The sequence below is a fragment of the Amphiura filiformis genome, unplaced genomic scaffold (assembly GCF_039555335.1).
Source record: "Amphiura filiformis unplaced genomic scaffold, Afil_fr2py scaffold_44, whole genome shotgun sequence".
NCBI lineage: Eukaryota > Metazoa > Echinodermata > Ophiuroidea > Amphilepidida > Amphiuridae > Amphiura > Amphiura filiformis.
Genome location: NW_027305508.1, coordinates 750,777 through 775,186, shown reverse-complemented (window position 1 = coordinate 775,186; position 24,410 = coordinate 750,777). Strand labels below are relative to the sequence as shown.

Sequence of the window (24,410 nt, the reverse complement as noted above, 5' to 3'; positions counted from 1 at the left end):
AAAATCAATGCGAAGAAGGTTTTTGTGGTGTGTTCTCTTATCATCACACAGCTTGTCTCCCTTCGCAATGATGAAAAATTTCCACACGACGGTGTCGCTAACGCTGAGTTTTGCAGTGTATTCGAAAACATTTCATTTTCTCAAAATTTTGAGAATCTACAGTCAAGCCAGAGAAGTAATTGGTGTGGTTGATGCATTCCTAGCCAGGTAAGCGTTTGAGTTTCTTTGCAAATTAGCTATTTTAAGCTCATAGTATCATGTCATGACATGGTTTGTGCAAGGAAGATCGACGGTTACGCACGAAGTGCGTGGAATGGCAACTCTCATGTACAATTTGAGGACAGTGACGTCATAGTAGTTATTGTCGCCGTTGATGGCAGCGTCATTTTTCTGCTATTACTTATTCATGAGATTGGCCATGAATTCGTGTGACGTATCCAGCCAATCTAATTAATATTCATTTGAACCAATGTAAACAAGGAATTTCCCGCGAAAGGTTGTCATGTCATGCATGTTTGCTGAATTGTGAGGAGTAAATACGGTTATTTCATCCGAAATCTTCGCCCAAAAATGATCTTGACTAAGTTTTTGTAATATGTATTATCCTGAATTAACTACTGCATAAACTGAGGTACATCTGCGGATGAGATAAGGCCAAAAAAGGTGATAAAATTAGTTGCAAAAAGAGATTATCAATTATCATGTTCGACACGTCCGATATATATGACAACGTCAACGGTGCAGCAATGCATTGATCTAAATGTAATCCATCATTAACTGGCATGACTGGGTCCGGAGGAATCAATGCTCATCACATTGACTGCAGATGCTAACAGTATACAGCAGACTTGGCTTGGAGTTGGTGTCGCTCATGCAAATCTACATCCGTCACCAACATGAAAGGTACTAAATTTAACCAGTAGATTTTAGTAATATTTAAGTGGCATTGCCATTGGCCATGGCATTATTGCCAAGCCCAAGACAAAGTAAGCTTAAATCTGTTATTACGCAGGGACTGTCATTTTCTTCAGAAGAGGGTGGGTCATGAATATACTTGGTGAGGCCATAGACCAAAAAATAGGGGCGGGAGGGGTTATAATTTTTTACACCAAAATTAGGGGTTATAAAATTATTAAGGGCTGGTGACCCAAAATTTTCGAGCGCTGTGCACGCATTCTTGATAACTTACGATCAAAATGTACGCACAATCATTAGTTATACGATTCTAAATTTTTGAGCACTTCGTGCACCTTCTTTACACTTATGATCAAAATTTTAACATGCTCTGCACACTTACTTTAATAATAAACTGCATCGGTTATTTGGAGGACATTGCCATTGTGAAAAATCAAAACATTTTGCCTTTTTTTAACCGAGGTATTTTTGACCATTTTGGACGCCTTAAAGACACTCATCTGGCTATTAAAATGCCTTGATATGCTTTCTTCTACTACGTTTATATGTGTGTGTGTATACATTTTGTATCACAGAGCCACTAGCGTTCATATAGTGTGCAATCTTGGCCAAGAAGTACTTTTAAAAATGTCAAATTTGAATACAATATGGGCCCTTCAACATGTTCAATCCGCACCTTCCAAGATTCTGTCGCGCTTGTTACATTTTGCCTTTACAAAAATTGAACAGGCTAAAACAGGACGACCAATAACAGATTTTGTGAATCACAATCTGTGCAAATATGGTAGCGCGAAATACAAATATAGTGGCCAGCACGGCTGAGCACGCGCAAGCAGAGAGAATATTTGACGTCACGTGCAGAGGTATTTACAGTATTTACGCTGATGGTGTGGAGGTCCACTGTTGAATATTAGTAACCGTGCTCTACTTTTTTAAGAAAAAAAAAAAATGATTGGATCACATGTGTCGCGTTTATTCATGAGGTTATGAATTGTTAAATAATGGCCTTCAGGTATTGAGCAGTGGGTCAAGCAGCTCATTTTTGTACCTGGGCATTACATATCTCGAGCAGAACTCAATTTCCCTTTCCGGTATTACTCCCAGCCTTATAAAATACCTGGTAGGCTAGTACACATGTTCATTACATTTCAAAGATAAATTAATTTTCAATCTTTGCTAATTTTTACAAATACAGGAAAATGTCTCAATGTTCAACTTGTCTGTAATCCTCAATGTGGCATGGCACAATGGACAAGCAGCACACTCTCTTAGCATTTGAGAATGGATGTATATATACAAAGATTCTGGCTATGCTTTGAAACCATGGCTGATGACTCCTTTTCAAAACCCACTCACAGAAGCAGAGCAAGAATGAAAGGTATCGTATTATAAAACTTAATTTTTCCCAGGTCTTGGTCTTTGGAGTGCATGATCACAAGGCTTATGTAGTGAAATTATTAGTTTTCCGTCACTCGCCCTCGTCACCTTTTCAATTTGACCAAAACTTTCATTATTTTCATAAAAAAGTCAATTATCTGAAAATTGAGATGGAAATAATCAAAATTGATACTCAAAAAAAAAAAAAAAAAGACAAAATGTTTGACATCCCCTGCTGATCATAATCAGCATTTTTTTTAGAAAATGGAAATTTAAGGATTACCTCATCATGTTTCTAGTGATTGGAAATTTCTTTTCATTTTAATAAAAACAAATTCAAATCTTTTCTCAATCTGTTGCAAAATGTTTGTAATGATGATCTCAGCGTTAACTGTTTTGAAATGAAAGTTTTGACAATAATGAAATTTTCCAAAATAATGAATAATGAAATCATGACCTCATATTTTACGGAAAAAAATGTGATGGGAAATTAATCATTTCATTTCATTAGCCTAAAATCATTTCCAAAATTGGGGGATTTGCAAAATTGCCAATTTTTTCTCAAAAATAGTGTAATTTTCTGTGATTTTTGGGTGTGACTGGGGAAGCCCATGCAAATTTTGTACCACCACTGAGGAAGTTTTTAGAATGTACAAACTACAAAGAATACTGGAGTACCTTGGGAAGAACCTTGGAGGAATGGTCATGGATCGATTACCAATTTACCATGCTCACTTTCAGCACTCAGTGCAGGAATAAACCCAGGCCATGGTGGTGATCGAGAGGTTAGTGCTACAACCACACAGCGTGGTAAAGCCCGTAGCCCATTAAAATCAATGCGGGCCCGATGAAAATTTGTCTTGTGGGCCCACCTGATTTAAGAGGGCCCAAAGATTCAAGAACAAGTGCCCATTTGCCCGGGCCATTTGCTTATTTACCACACTGCAACCACAACTGGTACCAACCCATCCTCCGGATGTCAATTATGCATAAAAAAGTAAAATATTGGTGTACATTATATAGAGTATAAAGTTTTGTAAGCTAGTTGTGATTTTAAGCAGTTTTTTATCATGTTTATAGTCCATATTGTCTACATGATATGTTTGTACATGACCAATGACCTTAATGAGGGTGTGTGTGCCAATTATTAAATATTGAAAACACTTAAAGGGGTACTAGGTGGTAAATTTGTGTCAATTTTTGCATTTTCTCAAAAACTAATAAAAAAATTTATTATAGGGCAAGGAATCCAATTAATACACTGGAATTTCAGTGACCCAAGACAAGCGGTTTGTTATTTATGATAAGAAGTAAGGTACCGCTAGGATGTACCTCATTTCCTATCATATATACTGAACCGCTTGTCTTGGGTCACTGAAATTTCAGTGTAGTAATTGGATTCCTTGTAAAGGTGTGTTATTATTTTTGAGAAAAATGCAAAACTAGTCACTAAATTTACTACAGGGTGTAGTACCCCTTAAAATGCCCCTAAATTCTTTGTATGTGTTATGTAAAACATATTAAAATTTTTCTCTCTCTCTCTTTGTTTTTCAGAGCTCACAGATCCACCCAGATTCTGATTGAATGGTCAGCGCAAGTTCTTCTATTTGTATGTGGTACCCCGGTGGTACCAGCCCCTTAAGTGAAAGCACCATCATATGCCCTAGAGGTATTATTGTTGCACTGTGCGGCATCGTTTTCAACATCAGATGGACTTTTACTATGTGCAGGAGACTTTTGATGCATGTATACCAGCAACAAACTAAACTAGAGTGGTTACTGCACCATAGCTGAACCATGGACCTTTGGCAGTATATACAGGTTTATTAATCTATTTAATACACGAGAAGGAAAAAACCACATGATTTTTCCTTTTTTTATATAACAAATTATCACTAAAAATGTTGGAAAAAGAACCAAATATAAATGCATCAACCCGCCCGAAAAATGAATCAATCCTACGCTTGACGCTGAACGCTGAAGCGAAACACTGCGCGTAGTACGCTGGAGTGCACAATATACACAATCAATGCATGTTTCAGTACTTTTCTAACAGCTTTTCTGATTGGCTGCTTTGATATAGGAGTGTATGAATTACTTTTAATACCCACTCCAGTTGTGGAACATTACAGATTTATAAGTCATATACAGGGAGAGTATGGATTTCAAAATAATTAACACTATAATTGAAGACCGAATTAAAAAGACTGGTTTGCATCCCACTTCAGGGCAAAGGCGAGGTATGAATGGTTGCGGACCTGCACAGTACAAACTCGGTCTTGTTGACAGGATGTCAAACTAGTCTTTTTAAATCGGTCTTCAAATATAGTCAATTCCACTTCAAGAACATGCTCCCACTGTGGAAGATTTTTAAAATCTTGGTTAAAATGGATATGATTGGTTAAAATGACACGTGCACCTGGGGAATACTCAACTTAGAAGTGATGTTCTAATCTAAACTATATCAATATAACTGAATAAATGTTGCAAGTCAATGCATTAGTAAACAGGTTTCTTGTAGTTATTTTATGTAGAAAGTGAACTTATACAAAGCCTATGCAACTGTTATAACGCCTGTAGCTTCAGAACTAATAATCGTGTTCACAATGATTTGACATAAAGAATGATGGTTTGTTTACGTGTATTTTGATACACATACATCCAATCATGTCAATCAGTATTGGCAACAGCCAAGAAGTGTTTTTTTAAAGAAAAATGCCCACAAGTTACAGTCGATTATTTCAATTTGAAATCACTGTGAAGACAACGACAGGGTTTTACATGCCACAATATGCTTGCATAATAACCATTGATCGCTGTAAAGTGCAACTTTTAAATTGGGTATTTTTCTTTAAAAATTCTAAGTACTATCTTGCTATAGTCAGAATGCACATAAAATCATAAATAAACTATCAAACTTTAAAAATCATTCGATCTTGTTGAAAGGTACATCAAATTGTCCGGGAGGGGGATCATAATTATTGCACAGCCCATACTGCTATATTATCAAAAAAATCTAGAGTACACTAAATGTAATGCAAAGTTTCAAATCATAAGTACATTTTGGTAATCATTTTATTTATTGCGTAAACTTTCACCATAAACCTTCACTAGCAACATTTTGAGTTTTGGATGTTAATAAACTTAGTCGTACTTGTAGTGATTAGTAGCCTTGGCGTGTGGATCTGGGAGTACATACAGTATAGTACAGCTGCTTAGCTAAAGCACTGAAAAATTTTCCACATTAAATATAGAGTACAGAGCGCTAGCACGACACGCCGCTAGTCCGAATCTGAAATACACTGTACCCGTCCATCATGCTGCTAGTCCGAATCTGAAACACTTTTTCAGTCCGACATGCCGCTACCGCTAGTCCGAGTCTGGAAAACACTCCTTCATTCCGACACTGCGCTAGTCCGACTACACAAATTCCCTATAGGTCCGAAACTGAAACCATTGGGCTAGTGTGAAACTGAAAAACACTGCGCTAGTCCGAATCTGAAGATTATGACTAGCGCAGTGTTTTTTCGGATTCAGACTTGTGCTGTGGTTCACAGTTGCGGACTAGTGCTATGGTTTTCAGTTTTGGACTAGCATGGTGTCAGACTGTTGTAGCGGTTTTTATTTTCAGACATATGCACCCTTAAGTACAAGGAATTTGTGTAGTCGGGCTAGTGTCGTGTCGGACTGAGTGGTGCACCCCGAAGTACAAGGTCCAATGTTGATTTTACATGTAAGACGTGGAACTATTTTGATTTGACCCTTGGTGTCCTCCAGAGGTCACAAAAAGTCATACAGTGGTAATTAATAAAATTGCTGATTTTATTGACAGATATTCCAAATTACTCATCTGATCACAAGGATTAAGAAATTACCTATCGTAACATAGCATATCCTACAAAAACAACATTTTATAGGCAAAATATCACATTTTTGGTTGTAGGGTAAAAATTTCAACTGACTCTGATTTTAGCATAAATGGTGTCAAATTGCTCATCTTGACATAAATATTAAAAAATGATATAGAACTTGCCTTCTTAACTGTTTACTTGTTATGTGCAATGGAAGTCAAAGATCAACAATGGCTTAACGCTGCTGTGTACTCTGGACATTGTTTCTTTTCGCGAAATTGAGTTTTTTGATATGTTTGTACTTTGTTATGTTTTTTATAAATACAAGGAATGAAAATCCAGATTTGTAAACTCCAACTGCAATATTTAAGGATTTTATTTCACTATTCCACTCGTGTTTGAAATTTAAAAGGAAAGAAAATCTTTGTTGTACCAGCAGGATACACGCGCAACAACGCATCGCGTTGCGTATCGCGCAATTTGGTAACGCACAGATACGCTACGCATACGCGACGCTTATCTGCATGTGTGGCGCATCTTATGGAAACACCACGGAAGCACTGATTTCACAAAACCCTAGCGGTCAAATGGCTCCGTTTTAGCTGATAAAATGTGAATTTTGTGTGATTTAGGTACACGATAACTCAATAAATACAGCATCTACAGGTAAGCAATTATGCTCCTCATAAAAAGCATGATCGACTTAAGAAACGGTTTTCTCATTTTTTTATATTTTGGTTTATTTCCAATTTTAGGCATCATTTTGTGCAAATAGGCGTTTGTGAATTTTAAAAAGTTCAATTTGATGCCTTATATGGTCAATATCTCAAAAAATAAGGCCAATATCAAAAAAATAAAAAAACGTTTTTGGAATGGAGCCTCAAGATTGAGCTAAAAACAACATAAAATATTGCCAAAAACTCACGTTTTTGTTATTTTCTTCATAATTGTTGTTTTTACCCCAAATCTGTATTTATATTAAGATTTATTGATGTCTTGCCTTCATAAAAATGTATACTTTTATATGTCTTGCGAATAATTACAAAGTTATGGCACTTTTACTACATGCGTATCTGAGAGTACACAGCCTCCTTAAGGCCATCCAATGGCATTTGACCTCTATTTCAGTATGTGAACACATTTATAGGCAAACAATTTGCCACCATGTTTTTTCAAAATTGGAGCAAGTTGAAATTTTACCCCTGCACGACCTAATATAAAAAAAGTGACATTTTACCTGTATATGTGTTTTAATTTTGTACGTTAACTCCATAACGATAGGTCATAGATATCACAAACTTTATCTTGTTTCAATCCTTGTGATCAGGAGTAATTTGGTATGTCTCTTTTCAGAGCATTGTCAATTTTTAACCCCTGTATTACCTTTTTGTGGTCACCAGGGGTCAAATCCAAAATGGTTCCACATCTTAAAATCAACATTGGACCTTGTACTTCATGATTGTGGATTTGCCATGTTTCAATGGCTCCCTGTTTGGGAGCTTAGCAGCTGTATTTGAGGAATTTAGCTAAAGCTACCATCTAAAGTCTGGTGTAATATGAGGATAGGCATGTCCAATATTTTGTCTTGGTGGCAGTGGCGGCACTGCAGGGGGGCAAGGGGGTCATTTGCCCCCCCCAGTTTCCCCCACCACTTTTGAGACAAAAACCTCAAATCACACACATTTCAACTTTCTGTGGCAATTTTGTGCAAAATCTGTTGATTTTGCCCCTCCTGAAATTTACTTTTCCCCCCACCCCCCATGAAAATGAAAAAACATTCCTGGTGCCGCCACTGCTTGGTGGATACTGCAGATGTATATTGGACCTGCCTATCCTCTATTTTACAAGGGTCTCAAATATGTTAGTGAGTAGTGACCAGTCTATTTTATGACACCTCCTGACCATCACATCATCTTGATGTAGCCTCCATGGGTGATCTGCTTTTCCAATTTTATTGTTACGTTCGCTGCCACCATGTTACGTTCGCTGCCACCATGTTACGTCGCTGCCACCATGTTACGTTCTGCCGGCTTATCTTCTTAATAAAACTATGAAATCACACAATTATCGCACCATCAAGGAAAGTTTTACAATAATTCTTAGACTTAGAGTCCTTTTATTCCTCTCTCCATCTCCTCTTTCTGAATTCCATAGTTTTACGACATCACGGTCGGACATTATTGAAGAGGCGTGTTTGTACTTTGCCGTCACATTCAAAAGTGAATTACAATAATAAAATACATTCGCAATCATGGCGCTACGCAAATCTGCGGACATAGCGCGCCACGCCGCGTACTAGTTTGAGCGCATATTGCAATTAATCGCGCATTGATAACATTACTACATGACATTTATATTCATATACAAACAAAAAAATTTAAAGGAAAACAGATGAAGCCAGGCAGGATGGTTGAGGAGGTACCATGACCAGGTTTAAACATCTGCAAGAATATTATAATTATTATAAAATATTCCACCCAGCTTTTTGAATGTAACCATGGACTATTGTTATTATTGCACTTACCTGGTGTATTCATACATTACAATATTGTAAAATTTATAACATTTGTAGGTTATTAGTCCATCTTAAGTCAGATAAAATGCCATTTACTTCCTAATTTAGAGATTCATCAAATCCTTACTGATTTTTGTTGAAAGATTGTGCTTTAACAAAAACCAATTTATAGTGTCATTAAAGAATTTTGTAGCAAACATGTAGTACTAGTAGATTGCATTTATCAACAAGAAAGAATATGCTCAGTCTCTAGCTTGAGTCACAAATTGTGTTGCTTTTCCTGAAACCATGGTGGCTGTACATTTCCCTGTAAAACAGAAAGAAATAATAAGAATATATTAAAAAGTGAATTAAACAGAAAACATTTTGATATTTTTAAAAATAGGTCTCAGCTAAGCTATTGCATGCAATTTGCATGGATGAAATGTAACAACACAAATTTCATGCGATGAATTAACTTCATGAAATTACCATGTGAAGTTTTTCTCACCCTTCACTTAACTTTGCTGTGAGACTTCTTAAAATATAACCGTTAAAAAGTGAGCTGTTGTAAACTGCTTATCCACAAAAATAGCCTGTTAAGTAAAATTTCAAAGTTTTAGGGGCTGAGCTTTGATCCTAGCAGGATCTTTATCAAAGGCAGAGATAAAGATCCTGCTAGGATCGAAAGCTCAGGCCCCTAAAACTTTAAAATATAACCGATCAGTTCACTGTCTCTTACCTTTAAAAGATCCCAATTTATTTTAATTAAGTATTGGCATAGCCAGGAGAGACAGAGTGCCCCTCCCAAACCTTTTCAGGTATAAAATGGGGACAGCGAAGAGTAAAGTGTAAAATGTGACACAAATTGACAAATGGGGATGAAATTTGTCTTGCCCTCCCCCCGCACAATGGGACACAAAATAGACAAATGGGGGAATATTTGGTTTTGCCCCCTCACACTACAAAACTAGCTACACCACTTACAAGAAGAAAGTTTGTTCTAGGATTTATTAAATGAATCTGATACTGAAAAGAAATTATAATTTTACAAGAGATTTTAATCCCAATTTTCTAACATTATTCATATTTATATTCTTGATTTCACCATTTGTACACATATAATAATAATAATAATAATGTTCTGAATTCTCGATTGTTGTCTCCATGGGTAAGTTGCTACAGTTGGCATTCATGGATCTACTTACCATCCACTGTGTCTTCACAGATTCTTCATAGAAATCAAATCAATCCAAAACACATTGATATTCCATCATCTGCAAACAATACAAGCATATGATCAGTTAATAATTACGAAATCATTTAGCGAACTGAAAGTACTGTACCATTTCACCCTGACATGTCAATGACATCAGTTCATCTATAAATTTGAATTTTGATGCAATCGCACAGGAGGGAGGGAGGGGTTTTCTTTCAATGTAAAATTAGCATTGTCAGTAGTTTTCAGTCTCGAGGAAACGATGAGGCCTTTTTTTTCAATTTATGTGAAATTCTGAGGGATAAACCCCCTAGAGTACCACAAAAATCCTTGTTCGCTAATAAACTTATTTATATGTAAGAAGATTTCATAAATCATTCCGAAGTCTAAAATAATTTGAAAAATCTATTTAAAAAAATCGGATAAATCCCAGAAATTGGGGTAGGGGACGAGAACCAATTTTATACGGCCTTAAGGCCAATTCCTCCGTTACGGACGTTACAGATACATGCAACTTTTAGTAAATAGCACACATGTTTGCTGTTCGGGTAACACTTTATTTCTTAGTATGCTACACTCTAATGTTCAATACAATGAAGCAGTTTTGTTTTGACTTTCTTAGTTAATTAGCTACATGAATTAGAAAGCAGCGTTACGGACGTTACGTGAAAGTGCCTGCTTTTTTGACAGATGGTACATATCCTTAAATCTCCATTCAGTTCTGTGTTTTATTTTTTTCTGATTACTATATTGAGCAAGCCCTGACTCCATTCTATGTAACATGAAAAGCAAGTTTGAAATTAATACTCCTGTATCGTCCTACACTGTTGATTTAGTGTTACGGACGTTACATTTTATCTCAAATGTAACGTCCGTAATGTTTAACATAATGAAAAAAAAAACTGTCAAGGTGCTTCCTCAGATTTTTTTCTTTAATATCTTGAAGTACAGTAGGTCTGACATCAATCTATGGAGGCATGATTAGCAAGTTTGAAACTAATAATAATGTTCCAAAATATTGTTACGGACGTTACAAAAGGCACTTTTGGCATGGAATTGGCCACATGCTATTTATTCTGCATTTTGACAGCTTGGGACTCTAAACTCGCCATGCATATATCGGTCGGTGTTTAATATTTTGATGAGCAAATTCAAACTCAAATGATGCGAAGGCCGAAGCTAGTCGTCTCAAGCAAACTAAGTTCACATCAGGCCAATTCCACGTTACGGACGTTACAGATACATGCAACTGGCAACTTTTAAGTGAATAGCACACATGTTTGCTGTTAGGATAACACTTTAATTCTTAGTATGCTACTAGTACACACTCTAATGTTCAATATAATGAAGCAATTTTGTTTTGGCTTTCTTAGTTAATTAGCTACAGAAATTAGAAACCAGCGCACGGACGTTACGCCGAAAGTGCCTGCCTTTTGACAGATGGTACATATCCTTAAATCTCCATTCAGTTCTGTGTTGTTGTTTTTTTTACTCCATTCTATGTATAAACATGAAAAGCAAGTTTGAAATTAATACTCCTGTATCGTCCTACACTGTTGATAGAGTGTTACGGACGTTACATTTTATCTCAAATGTAACGTCCGTAACGTTTTACATGAAAAAAAAACTGTCAAGGTGCTTCCTCAGCTTTTTTTTTCTTTACTATCTTGAAGTAGGTCTGACATCAATCTATGGAGGCATGATTAGCAAGTTTGAAATAAATGCTCCTGTTTTGAGCAATAATGTTCCAAAATTTGTTACGGACGTTACAAAAGGCACTTTTGGCATGGAATTGGCCATCACAGAATTAGAGAAGGAGAACCAGGACCCCCTATTATACCGCCACATGTAATCGCGTCGTCAGCTATGGGGAGAAAAATTGGGGGTATTCGCCCAGACAAACAAGTACGGTACCTAGACCTGTGACTTTGGTTCACGTAGTGAAGCCGACACTGCTTAGCAACGACTTTGACAAGTACGCATACCTGGTTGCAAACAAGCAGATATGTTCGCGGCAACGGAACATGTTGCATTTGACGCGAGTGATAATATGCAACAATCACGCAAAGGAGCGCGTCTTTCTCTCCAGATATGAACGCTTATTTCTCCGCATCCGACCACCTTGGTTACGTGGCTTCACCTACTGCCATTAGGGATGGGCAGTCATAGGTCTAGGTGGTATGTCTATGGGTATTCGGGTCCTTGCAGACCATGCGCGGAGATGAATGAAAACAATTTTGCATCTCATCTAAAGCGCCTTGGTACTCACGCGTCGGTCGCATCAAGTGCGTTTCTCAAATGCACCTATCATCCATATCGCGCTTGCATGACAACGAATGCCTCGAGCGCATTACGAGGGAAACCGAATACCCCAATTATTGCTCTGTCTGTATAAAGATGGCGATCCAGTCCCGATTCTCCTTCTCTACAATTTCTGTGGTTCACATTGAAAGTATTAACCTATGGCTATAAAAAAAAACAAAAAACATAAACGCAAGCACAGTTTGAAATGAAACACAGCGGGAGACACAGAAACTCTAAAACAAGCATATTATGTCAACGCACTACATGCAGGAAAGGAACTCAAGCGACTAAGATAATCTAATTGCGCACTACCTATTTCCTCTGCGCGTGATTCCAAATCTGGTGCATCATTGCGGTCGCGGAGTAACAAAAAAAAAAGAAGAAGACGTGTCACGCTGGTGGCGCAGACCAGCGCCCTTGGCTTGGAAGGACACGCAAAGCTCGCGTATGTCACTCATTAACAGGGCGCCGTGTCAATCTGAGCAAAGGAGTGCTATTCATGCGTTCTTCTTTGAAACCCAGTATAGTAGTACATGTAGTAATATAGGCTTTCTTGGCCAGGACGGTTATTCAGCCAGGCCCAGGCTAGTCCGAGGTGCTCTGACGATAACACTCCGATCGCCAGGCAATCTACGTTTGTAAGTAGGCCAGTGCAGTGGGACAACGAAACCGCTACGTGAACGAGCTAGGCCCAGGTCAGGGCCTGGTGCTGGGTTGTCATTACCTGAACAAATAAAACAAAAACGTACGGTAAACTGTAGGCCAAAATATAGGCTTATTCATTTAATACTCGGCTGTGAAGACACTAAAAAAGACATGATATTCATAAGCTTTACATGGGATTCTTGTGCATGCACAGAAACCCTAGTATTATTGCCATTATAGGCCTACATTGCATACACCGGTATGTATTGTACGGTGCCTCCACAGACGCCGATTTACTGCCTTAAAATTTCATGTTTTCTGACATTTTCATGGGCAGACAAAAGCAAGTAGGCAAAATAATGTCATTTACTTTTAGAAAAAATAAACAAAATACACAAACCATACATTTGAAGCATGATTTGAGGCAATTTACTCACCAATTTCACTCACTTCCGGCTCTTCTGTGAAAAACCGGCCATCTTGTTTTGCAGAAACCTGAATCTCGCCCGAATTTAGTCATTTTCAAGTAAGTCCAGACTGGATATTATAATTATGAGATAAGACACCTCGTACAATCACTTCCCTGTAACAATTAACGTGCAAACGGCCTATACCGATGTGAGGACAGTGCAAGAGGCACATATACCTAGTCTCGAGCGCGGGCCAGACTGTATCAGGACGAGTGTCAGGACCACGTAATTAACTGGTTGTGTAGGAGACTATGCACGAGAGTCACATTTGAGTGTCGCAGGCGTGTAAAGTCTTTATAATAGTACGCGTAATCACTAACAATGCGTACGTAGGCTTCTCTAGGTGGCAGCAAAATTTTTCTGCTTCAAATGCGCGGGGACCCCTGTGTAAAAATGGCACTTTTTTGGCACAGGGCTGTTTGCGCAACAAATTCTTCTGTATTGCGCTGGTATAGGAGTTGCAAGGGCCTGGTTTGTGTACAGCTATGTACATGTACAGTACACCCATCGTATGGCTCGACATTACACAATTGTCACACTATGTCAGGCTGACGAGGCTGTGTCAGTGTTCAGTGAAAATGTATCCTTGCTTGAGAAGTCAAGTCACAAATTTGTGCACCGCAGTGACCGATGAGCTTCACATTCGAGTCTACACTGGAGTTCAGAGAACAACGGCAATCCCTTGCTCAGATTTGTGCGAGCGCCCTGTTAATGATCGACGTACGCGGAACTTTGTGTTCACTTCAAGGGCGCCGATCTGCGATGAGTAACGATATGATGCACAATCAGCTAATCAGATTATCTGTCTGTTGCTACGATTCAGCCAATCAGTACCCCACCTCCGTAAATACTCTAGACTGTGCACATAACGGCGCGCGATTGGTCGAGAGTCGGGCATATTCAGCGCTCATACATTCACACTATGTAACGGCGCGTGATTGGTCGATGGCGGGCATAAACAGCGTTTATGCCCGGTGTCCCGGATGTGCGATCGCCAGGTAGGAAAAATGAAGGAAAATCATATACGATATACGGTAATGTTGCTTGTACGTTTTTGTTATTATTTTTATGAAATAAGAATCACAAAATGTACTGGTAGGCCTATGTATGAACTGGGTTCATTCATATATTTTCATGACTAAACACCATTTAGTCATGAAAATATATGAATGTCCCCCTAATTCATGCACGGCTACTTCAGTGTGATGATTTCGGTATAGAAAAGAATGCAAGAAAATCAGCGTTAAGAATCTTACATCTTATTTTTTGTTATTATTTGATGAAAAACAATCACTGAATGTTTGGGAATGTATGAAAGGGGCTTATTCATATGCCTCAGGCATAAACAATCAATCATGCGGGGCATTGCGGGCCCTCAATTTCATGAATGAACCCCTAATTCTTCTCTGACAAAAACTTTACGAGACCATATTGCATTTGAAATCTAAGCATGAATGCCATGCACATGTACATTGTACTAAGCGACAGTTCAAAATAGCCAATTCTCTCGGTCAGGGTTGTTCCATTCATTGCACTTATTGCGATTCTGTCGGTCAACATGATGTCACTTTTGCCATGATTGGGCTATTCCATCTCGCCCCTAGTGTGACACAAAGGGGACACTTACCGTTGCACTCAATGGGGAAATCACAAAACATGCAACAAATAAATACTCTTGATGAAATAATTTTATGCTCGATTTCTTATCAGGGAAATCAATTCTTAAATAAATTACCATACTAAATTAATTGGTATTTTCTGTGCTGAGAAAATTTTCTTGAACTGAAAGGCCCTGTACAAACCAATAGGGATTTCATGAGGGTGTCCGCTTTGACAGACGTGGGAAGAAGTACATACTTTTACTAAATTCCAAAAGTACGGTATGTGTTTTTGTACAATTTACAAAATTTATGTACATACAAAAGTACATACTTTTGCAACATACTTCCATGTGTGTACGTAGTCGTTCTCCTGCATGCAATTTTTACATACCGTAACCACCCGGGTATAAGCCCACCCCCATTTTTGAAGTGAAATCTGCATACTTTGCATAATTCAAGTATACATTTGTATATTATGTCATTATTGACTGAAAACTACCTCATGTGCTGTGTGCAAAACTACAATGTACATAGTATTTAATACATACCCGGAACTTTGGCAAAAGTATGTGGTTTTGCATATGTATGCAAAAGTATACAGTACTTTTGCAAAATACGCAATATATATATATATAGGCCTATACGCCATATAATGCAATTTCTACACATGTACCGTATAAGCACCCAGGGCACTTAACAAAGTCATTTTGGGTGGACAGTTATTTTTAACCTGGTTTACCTAATCTTTCGCAAGGGGCGTTTATTAGAGACGCAATTACGTATGTTATAGGTCCTGAGACGTTCTAGCCTGGGGGCACATCAAAAATTTTGGTGGGTATGCTCCCCGAATTTTGAGGTGGTGGGTCTTTGGGAGCTGACGGCGTGCACGGTAAAAGGGTCTTCGAGCTGCGAACCGGGCTGTGAACAAGTAAAATGGGGTCTTTTGGAGCTGCGAAAAGTCAAAATCAAGGGTCTTTCTTGGCTTTTTGGTTGAAAATCGCCTGAAAAAACAAGAAATATGAGGAATGAGCAATTTTTGGGTCTTTTAGAGCTGAAATTATCAAAATCAAGGGTCTTTCGGAGTTGTATTTTGGTCAAATATAGGGGGTCTTTCGGAGCTGCGAAACCCCAAAATGGGGGTCTTTCCGGGGGAGCATATCCGTATGGTCATTTGTGTTGAGTGCCCCCCCCCCGGGCGTTCTAGTAGCTTTTAATCTGGTGCAGAAAATGCATTGCAAGTTTACACTAGACTTGTAGTCCTCCAACTATTTCACTGTATTGACGACTTGACGCCTAACTGTCACTTCAACATTACATGTAATGTTACCCTTAATTGAAAATACCCTAGGTGGGTGCTTATTGGGGCATGGGAGCTTATTGGAACAAATTTATACGGTTTATGCAAAAATACATGCTAGTGTTTTTTTGTTTAGCCAGGGCTGAGTATCCACATTTTGAAGGACTTTTTTTTGCACCAATTTTCGCTCAAATTTTGGGACTTCAGGCAGAAATATGCCTGTACAGTGTTATGGGGAAAATTTTCAAGTTGATAAAAATGTTTATGTCAGATTCAGTTTCTACACAAAATTTCACCCTAGAAAATGTTCCTTTTAATTAGGATATCTTTCACTTTAAGTTTCCACCATTCTGGCTGCCAAACGTATAGTCAAAGCTTGAATGCTGTTTTATGAATATTAGTTACGGTACAAATCAATGCATCAACCAAAAACACGATGGCAATGGACTCTAGCATCGAATGCGTAAATGTGCCAATTTGAAGATTCCACAGTTCACAAGTAACTCAGTTCAGGTCACGAAGGCGAAGCCCCGGGGGCGAAGCATATCAGTAATGCTAAGTGCGCAGGTAGTCGTTCTTCTATATAGCCACACCACATGCAATCTATTCAAAAATGCATACTGTGCAAAGTATTCAAAACTGCCTTATATCTGCATACAAAACCATGTACAGTTTGATGTACAATGTACTCACTACTAGCCTGTATTTATTTCATATTTTTGCTCAGGTACACCTGAGCGAATATATACATTCAGTTTAGACCTTGACCTTTGAACCTAAGTAGCTCCAAGTCAGGCTTCTTCTGCAAATGCTTTTGCTTTGTCTTCACTAGAAATATTTTATAGTATAATATTTGATAGGATAATGCCTGGTAATGGAAATGCAGACTATAAATGCTAGCTACTAAATTAACCTCACTCCCTATGACATAGTTCATAATATATATGCAGCAGTGAGATATCTAACTTGAGGTGGACATAGAATATTAGCCTCATTTCCCATGAAATTATTTATAAAACTGTGTTGTAGCCCATAGTGGAGGGGTTTTTTCACCTGGGGATGATATTAATCATAGGTGTTGACAGATTGATAGTGGTCTGGAAGTTCAAGTTAGTAAATTACATACTGCTCATGATAGCCAAAAACCATATTTAGCATTAGGGTTTATATTCATAAATATGCCAATAGTATATGATGCAAAACTATACAGCACATCGGGCCACCATGCATGTATACTATCGCAATATACCAAGAATGAAGTTGATTGGTTGTTGCGATGTTGTGTTAAATCTGCAGAGTGGATTATTAATGAAAATGTGGGTAAAATATGCAATAAAAGCTGCTGAGTAGATTTATGAAAATGTAGGCAAAATATGCAAATTAGCTTATTAATATTCATAAATATGCAAATAAAACATGACATAGAACTATAATACAGCACATTAGACCACTATGTCCTATCACCATACCAAGTTTGAAGTTTAAGCTGCAGAGTAGATTAATGGTTTTGCTTCCGCCCGGACAAGCCAAAACAAACATCCATTTGGATGATAACACAAGCTCCACATATGTGTGGAGGCCAAAAATTCTAATATGGAGTCAACAGGTTTACAGAGAGAAACTCCTATCTTATAGCTAGGCAAATCAAACAGTCCGCTGCTGCTCAGAGATAAAATCAAACATGTATGAATATAGTTAAAGGCAAAAAAAAATGAATGGAAGACTACAAACTGTGGATGGTAACATAAATATATGAGAAGTTCTTCAACCTATTTTTTTTTTCTTTTTCAGATTTTGCTTGCTAAATATGTGAAAGGAGATTACAACAAGAGTGCTGTAACAGTTGCAAAAATACTTTTCTGTTCTCTCTGCCGAACCCCACAAGAGCTGCAATCAGACAATGTTGTACATTTTACAGGTGTTTGGCTCAGGTAAGGTGTTCATCTAGCTCTATGAGCAGGGCTGCAAGCGGTCCTATATTTCCTATATTTTTAAGATTTTCCTATATTTCCGTGAGAAAGTTTCAAAAAGCCCTATAATCCCTATATTTTCATATTTGGAATATTTTTTGCTGAAGGTCTTTGTATTAAATATAAATGCCTCCCTGGACCCCACCAATCAGGTTTATTTGTATCCATTTCTATAATTCCAGGTTGCATTTTTGCCCTGCAATTTCAGTTAATTCTCTAACTTCTTGGGGCTTTGCCATATGAACCTACACTAGACCTTTTCATAGTTCATGTTGAGATTTTGCATATAAAATAGAGATAATCAGTGTGGTGTTGAATGCTGACATCTTGTGGGTACACGCTGCGATGGCCGTTCGTCGTTCGATCTCCATGAGTGAACAGCAAAATCACCGTGTTGATGTGTGGTCGTGCGTCTTGAACTCGCCACTCAAAAAAGGTGGCAATGTTACATTTTCCCAAATTCGACTCAAATTAAATGATGATATCTCTGCCAAGCAAGAAGTTATTGTCACGCTTGTGGTCTCATTTTATTGCTAAATAAAATGCACTTTCAACCCAGTAAAAAGAATTCCGTTAGCCTTTTTAATACTGACACTGCTTCATAGAATTCAGAATGGGCAGAGTGGCGGAGGTGGGGGATGTGGAGGTGGGGGATGTGGCACACACAAACTCTATGGGATTGATATTTTAGTGCATAATCTGCTTCTGTAAAGACTGTAAATTGGATTTTTACTCTATTTAGCATCTAAAAGACTCATGAACTTACAGCTAAACAATTCTACTTATTGGTTTAGTCTAGAAAATACAAACTTTTCCATACAAAACTACCCGTTTTCATATCAAACACTGTAGGGTGTCTTCAAAATCTAAAAGTTACTGTAAAATTTTAATTACCAGATGACTGCTTGAGTATAGTCCCACCCGCTTTTGGGTGAACATTTTTCAAAATTGGGGGTGGGACTATACTCAATTTCAAAAAAAAAAAAAAAAAATTTGAATGCATTTTGAAATCATTAATAGAGTATGACATGAATACAAAGTATCAATTTTCATATTATAAATACAAAACATCTTGAAATTTTTTTTTTTTTTTTAGGTCAACCATGAATGATCCTAGCATGTAGGTCTAGGTCCTGGGACACTCCAAAGCCGAAAAAAATAAATAACTTTAAAAAAATATATAAAAAAATTCTGAAATTTTTGAAAATTTGGGGATGGGACTTTACTCAAGGTGGGACTATACTCGCGTCAGCACGGTACTTATCCTACCACAGTCAAAGTATAGATTTTCTGAAGGGGAATTTGATGAGGAATCTAAATATGGACTTACTTTTTCTGTATGGGGTAAGGGCAAAATGTTTCAGTTTAAAATATGTTGAATTGTAAAAAAAATCTAACATACTTTGGGACACCCTGTATTCTGAGATTGCCAAACAGCTGTGATTTTGGTTTCTTCTAAAAGTCAGTGGGCTCCCCCCATTTTGCATTTGTTTTTAAATTTCTCGTGAGCTTTGAGACAAACCTTTTTTTTTTGGCCTAATAAGCAATGCATTAAGTAACCCATTTTTTATCTGAATCTTTTTTATTCCACCCTGTATAACTTGAAGGTCACCCTGTATAGTGAATTGAAGTGTGTGTATTTGAATTGCTTATGCCTTCAGCTTTCCAAAAAAAATGTATACTTTTGCTAGTTTAGGGTTGATAATTATGGAGATAATTAGAAACACGATTGGTGTAAAAAGTCATAATATTTATGATGTAACGTTAAGGGTGGCGAGTCCAGGACACATGGTCGTGTGGCAAGCTGTGACCTCTGGCGTAGTGTCTGATGCATGAACACGCAGATCACTTGTACCCACAAGATGGCGAAATTGGCTGACAGCCTCTATTAATCCCTAGATAGTTAAAACTATTTCTTGCAACAAGACAAAATAATTTGAGACTATAGTTTCATCAAAATCAGAGCAAGTTCCATTTTAGCCCATAGCGGGGAAAAATTGGACCTATGACGTCCCAATTTTACTCTTTTGCCCATAACTCCATAACAGTACATCATAGATTGGTCAAAGTATACCTTTTTTGAATCAGAATTACCAGTGAGTCACAATAGTGTGAGTTTTGAACTGAGTAATTTTGAACTTGACCCTTTGTGCAAAGTTCAATGACCCTTTTCTACTACATGTACATGTACATGTAGAATGAGAGTAGGCCCTCCCTATTGTTAAATTGCCTCCATAGCCAGATTAATTAGCACTATAAGGCCATGTGTTTTGAACTCACCACCCTTGGCGTTACATCACAAATATTATGAATTTTTACACCAATCAAGTTTCAAATTAGAATATCTATCAACCCTAAACTAGCAAAAGTATACATTTTTGGAAAGCTGGAGGCAAAAGCAATTTAAATATACACATTTCAACTCATTGTACAGGGTGACCTTGAAGTTATACAGGGTGGAATAAAAAAATCCAAATAAAAAATGGGTCACTTAATGCATTGCTTATTACTAACTTGCAGTTATAAACTGAAAGTAAACAACATTGATTTGGTTAGAGGTTAGGGGGAGCCTACTGACTTTGGAAAAAAAAATCACAGCTGTTTGGTAATCTTGGAATACAGGGTGTCCTAAAATATGTTCAAATGTTTTTACAATTCAACATATTTTGAACTGAAACATTTTACCCCTAACCCATACAAAAAAGTAAGTCCATAATTAGATTCCTCATCAAATTTCCTCTCAGAAAATGTAAACTATGACTATGATAGGATAAGTAATAAAAAATTTAGGGCAACTTTTAGATTTTGAAGACATCCGCATTGCTTACTACAGTGTTTAGTATGAAAACAGGTAGTTTTGCACATAAAAGTTTGCATTTCATAGACTAAACCAATCATAAAGAGTTCAAAATGATTAAAAACAATTAGCAGAATAAATAATTTTTCAAAAGAGCTCTTAACCATGTCTGTAGCTCATATGGATGCAAAGATATGATCAGTTGATTCAACACGCACACACAAAATCTTTATTTCCCATAGACTTTGCACATACCGCCACCGCCTCATCCGCCACCGCCTCATCCCCCACCTCGGTCATTCTGAACTCAAACAACTCTAACTCCACTATCTTAGCTGATAAACAATTCTCCTTTGGAGGTCTGTTAGGGCACACATTTAGCTACAACATGACACCAAACACACTTCAATACCTGTTTAAGCAGAGATATAACAATTTGAAGGAGTCTCAAAACCACCATTTTTGGGTGGTGAGTTCAAAAGCGCTGTAATATAAATACTATTCATCTGCCAAATATGACAACTGTAACATGATTTGCACGATTGTAGTGCATGTAAACTGAAATCTCATTGCACTATTTCATGTCCTAAACCATAATCCCCAAGCTGTAAATAAAGTTTTAGCTCATTTTGGACTTAGCGTACATTATTCTCTTCCAATTTATTTAATATGGATTCCTGGAAGTAAATGACTGCCCAATTTACCCTTTACTAAACGTTTGTTTTATAGTTATTGTTATATGCAGTATTTTTAACTTTTTATGGCCCCACTGAGCCCACCATATGCATATGGGTGACCCTGCCCCGCTTCACAAATTTGTTTGTCTCCTTTACTATTGTAAGGCTTGCAGTCCTGAGATTAGGTTTGTATGTAGCCAAGACACATGGCTTTCATATGGCTCAGTCAGGTCCCTTCTAACCTTAAAATTGACATCCCTAGACTAGTCAGAAAAAAGGGCAAACACTGCTCGGTCACCCCTATTGCACTATTTGAAGATGGTTTGTCCAATAAAGCCTTGAAATTATTGTATTATTCTTATTCCAGTTATATTAGCAATTCTGTAAACAATATTATCCAGATACATAACACAAATATTCTTATGCATGTCATTTTAAGTGTCCATGTGCCATTTTCGAAAAACTAGGTGAATGTAATACAAAAGCAACCCGGTTCCAAATGCTTTTGAACTATGTTTATTCAAACAAAAGAAAGGAATTCCACTATTGCTGGAGTGTGGCTAACATGCAGTACAAGCAGATCAGGAAATAAAGTTACATTATTTATAACTGTTCCAAAATGCTAATAACACATTCATGAGTATCTACAGTCAATTGTACAAATGTATGTATTTCTTACTATCTTCTCTTTCTGTGACTCTTTTTATCCATAGAATCATTTGATGCCCTCGTTGATACTACAAGGGAACAAGTGACAACATCCGCAGCGACACAGTCAGTCATGTTAGCAGAGGAGAAACTTTCTCAATCGTCAACATCCACAGATGCGTATAAAATGAATGATACAAGCTGCATAAATATGATGAACAAATACATTCACTTTATCTATTTAGAAATGAAAGGCTTTTAAGACCAGCACATTTACATGGATTTGTTTCAGTGACTGGTCATTTCATATTACCAGTGTTAGCAGAACTCATTGTAAAGCTGACAATGTGGCTATAAATTCAAGTCAAATCCCTACCTTATTAGAATGAGAAGCATGTTCTTAAAACATATGGAAACTATATTTGGCAAATAATGTGAACTATAATATAACCTTTCTTAAGATTTTGTGAATGATTAGCAGTGTTCGAAATATGCCTCAAAAAGTTACAGGCCAGCCGGGCTTGACCTTAAAAAGTTACAGGCCAGCCGGGCCGGCAACTAGATGCCAGTCAGAAAAGTTACCGGCCAGGCCAAAAAGTTACAGGCCAATGGCCTGCTGACTGGCCCTATTTGAATGCTGATGATTAGCCAAGTCAAGTCCAGACAAGTCAAGTAATACTTTATTATACTATTCAGCAAATTACTTCAGCGGTGTCGATGTCCTTCTGCTTTGTCTGATTATCACATAAAAAAACTACAATCTTAGAAATAATTATTCGAACACTTTTAAGGGCTTATTGGAAATGGTTGACCTCTCTACCCCTGTATGTTTGCATGCCCAATATGCTCATCTTCACCATATCTTCTCCCAACATTGTATGGTGGGGAAAGGGGAAGGGTACGTATGTTGAAGATGAACATTGAGATAACACTACTATAATCCTTCGAACACATTAATTTGTGACCGTACACCACGAATGAGCCGTAAATGTCCTCAATTGTATTCTGAGTTACAGTGTAAAATGGGCATGAAGGTCGTATTCATAGGTACCTCAATTTGGTGCTACGTGTACCTCATTTAATGAGATACACGTAGCACCAAATAGAAATACCTATGAATATGACCTTCATGCCCATTTTACACTGTAACTCAGAATACAATTGAGGACATTTACGGCTCATTCGTGGTGTACGGGTCACATTTTGTCCGGGATTGTAGGTCACACGTTGCTACGCAGTTTGACTAGCGAATGAGGTGCCAATGTGATTCTAAGTTCAGTCTTTGATCAAGTAATCTCAGGGGCGTAGCAAGAGCATCAGGGGCCTATGGACAAGGAGCAGTACGGGCCCTTTTAACCAGGGCGGGATTTAGCCTACCTTATTGGGGCCCTGGACCAGGCTAAAATTTGGAGGCCCCGAACTCACATGCCGAGGAAGGTATATGCACTCAAGTCAGTGGCCAAGATTTGGTTTAACTGGGGGACTAAGGGGGACTAACATATTTTGTTGAATTCAATTTCAGACTATCTTGGCCCCAGATCAACATAAATTTTTGAATTTGAATGAGCGAAGCGCGGAAAATTTTACAATTTTGCCCTATTTTGACCAAAAAAGATGCTGTTATTGGGGTTACAAGAAAGATGCATAGGGCAATTTTGGGGGCCCCCAATTTTTTTTTTTTTGGGGGGGGGCAAAATTGCCCTGGACCCGGGCCCATCTGACCCAATGCTATAAAAATCTGGCCCTGCTCTCCATTATCAGCCCTTATTTAATTTTCGCTTTTGTGCTCGGGTCAGAATTTATATAGCGCTTTTTCCAGAGGATGCAAAGCGCTGTAATTTCGCTGCGTGGTGAATCATCACAATCAGATCGCATCAACTAGGCTAGTTGCAGCCGAACCTGGCGCAAAACCTATCCGCACTTAGATTGTAACATCCACCCATTTTCTGCAGCTCCCCAAATTCCATTGGGTGAAGGAAGTTTTTGATAACGAAACAACTAATCACCGATTTTGAAAGCAGGAGGAAACCGGAGATCCCGGAGAAAACCTGTAGAGCAAACATGGATCGGGATAAACCAAGTGCACATGAGTCCTTGGGCCGCGAGATTGAACCAGGGACCTCAGTGGTGCAAAGCGAGGGAACT

General features: G+C 37.8%; 2 long non-coding RNA genes across 2 annotated transcripts; one reads left to right on the top strand and one right to left on the bottom strand.

The window, feature by feature from the left end:
* The first annotated feature begins 354 nt into the window (after positions 1-354).
* LOC140144195 (uncharacterized) lies at positions 355-4,127 on the top strand. Its single transcript, XR_011857850.1, has 3 exons — positions 355-903; positions 2,111-2,293; positions 3,847-4,127. It is a non-coding gene; the product is annotated as an uncharacterized lncRNA (long non-coding RNA).
* A 4,165-nt stretch (positions 4,128-8,292) lies between these two features.
* On the bottom strand, positions 8,293-13,742 carry LOC140144176 (uncharacterized). The gene is made up of 3 exons (XR_011857847.1): positions 13,243-13,742; positions 9,846-9,914; positions 8,293-8,965 (listed from the first exon to the last, which is right to left on the bottom strand). It is a non-coding gene; the product is annotated as an uncharacterized lncRNA (long non-coding RNA).
* Positions 13,743-24,410: the final 10,668 nt, after the last annotated feature.